Consider the following 2,059-nt stretch of genomic DNA (forward strand, 5'->3'; position numbering starts at 1 on the left):
ATGGACTCACACATAACAACTGTGAGAAGAGGATGGCTCAGGGCCAGGCAGTGTTGAGATCTGTTGTGCACAGGGTCAGTATGAATAGAAATCGACTCCATGGCACCAAACAACAACAAAACACATAGAAGCAGAGAAACAAAGGCTTTGATGAAGCCAAAATCATAGAAAGTCACAGAGCTGGCTTTTGAATGCATGTCTTTCGACTACAAAAACTAGGCTTTTAAGCACTTAACTGCACAATGCTATCTTCATACTATAACTATTCTGATCCTACATCCAAGCTTGCTAAAGTCTAGGTGATGGTTAGCCAGTGAGAGTAACATGCTTTACTCTCTGTAACTGTACGTCAAAAAGTATTGCCATGAAACACTAGAACTCTTTACTAAACAAAAATATCAAAATGTGAGTGACGCTTTTGTTTCTCAATGTAACCTTCATCTGTTGTTTAGTGCCATGGAGTAGGCTCCGACTCATAGTGACCCTGTATAGGGTTTCTATTTATTTATTTTTGAATGCTTGACTTGCCTTATGGATTATTACATTTATAGGAGGTACCCTGACTCAGGGGGCAGGGGAAGGTCTCAAAATCCAGGGGTCTGTTTGTGCCTGAGAACCCCACAGGTCCTCTTGCTCTCCTTTCTTTGGAGTGCCAAGATGCTCACTGAGACAGAGATTCTGTCCTTCTCCTCTGCTCTGCTCTGAGAACTGGGAGAAGGTGGGCAGGAGTGAGGAGCCCTGGGCCCTTTGAGGGTAGATCATCCCACTGGGTACAGATGGCAACTCTGCCTTCAGTGACCCTAAACCACCTGGCTGCTGCCCTCCTCTTCTTCCTCAGCCCAGAAGATCTCCCAAGACCTCGAGGGGCATCCACAGCAGAAGTGGGCCGGGTTGCAGATCAGGCCATGCCCAAAGGGATTGCAGGAGTAGTGGCAGAGGTAGGCCATGTGGTATGAGGAGATGAACTCCCAGGTAGTGGTAGTGTTGGCCATAGGATAGAGGTGAGAGGCTAGTAGTAAGCCGGCCACCAACCAGAAGAGAGACAGCAGCAGGAAGGTGGCAAACAGGAACCCACTGAACCTTGGCCACAGCCTCCAAAGCTAGATGAATCTGGGGCCAGACCTGCAGGATAGGGTTGAGGGCCCCAGGTGCAGCAATGGCCCCCCAACCTGGGTGAGAGGCCAGGTGAGAGAGAGTCCCAGGCCCATGAAGAGGAAGCCTCCCTCAGCTTAGGAAGACCTGGTTTTGTGTAGATCTAGTGGACACAGGCTGCCTTCTAAGGACCGAGGCAGTACCAGGTACAGGGCCCAGAGAAGCACCACCATTTGCAGTGCCAGACAGGCCACAAGGAGTGGTATACCACAACATTTCTCCATCCAGGGCAGTGGTTGTCATAGTAGTAGATGGGAGCAGCAACTCTCAGCAATGCTGGGCCCTCAGTGGCTCCAGCATTAAGCAGTTTCTGCAACACTAAAGGTGGATGGCCTGAGGAACCAAGGCTGTTTGCTCTTCCTGGGTTTCCTCCCAGAGCTGTGGTTGAACACTCACAAAGGATGAGGAACACTGACAGAAAGAGCAGCAGGGAACCCAGGACGAAGAGGAAGAAGATGAGAGGCAGGAATGGCTCACCTCATGGTTATCAGCCCGGTGCTTATCCTAAAACATCACACCAGGATTATTGTTGTTATTGTCAAGTGCCGTCAAGTTGGTTCCAACTCATAGCGACCCTATACAGGGTTTCTGAGGAGAGACTGTGAGTTTGAACTGTCAACTTTGTGGCTCTAAGTGACTTGGTGGTCACAATCCAGTGCTTTATCCCACAGCGCCACATCAGGACTCCATCCATCTAGATCTACACAATTCTATAGGTAGTGTTCCCAGCTCTCTAACCCTTCCTGGAAGAATTCTGATTTCTGTTGATACCATGTGAAAACGGCAGTTTGGGAATGCTTTAAGGACTCAAATCTTGTTCCTCTTAAATGTTCTTTGAGCACAAGAAGTCTAACAGGACAAGATCCAGGGTTGTAGCGTGGATAGAGTAAACTTTCTCAAAGAAATT

General features: G+C 48.5%; 1 pseudogene; it reads right to left on the minus strand.

Moving 5' to 3' along the window:
• Positions 1-800: 800 nt before the first annotated feature.
• The window catches only part of LOC102822004, a 17,988-nt pseudogene continuing 16,729 nt past the window's right edge, over positions 801-2,059 (minus strand).

This window comes from Chrysochloris asiatica, unplaced genomic scaffold (assembly GCF_000296735.1).
Source record: "Chrysochloris asiatica unplaced genomic scaffold, ChrAsi1.0 scaffold00203, whole genome shotgun sequence".
Taxonomy (NCBI): Eukaryota; Metazoa; Chordata; class Mammalia; order Afrosoricida; family Chrysochloridae; genus Chrysochloris; species Chrysochloris asiatica.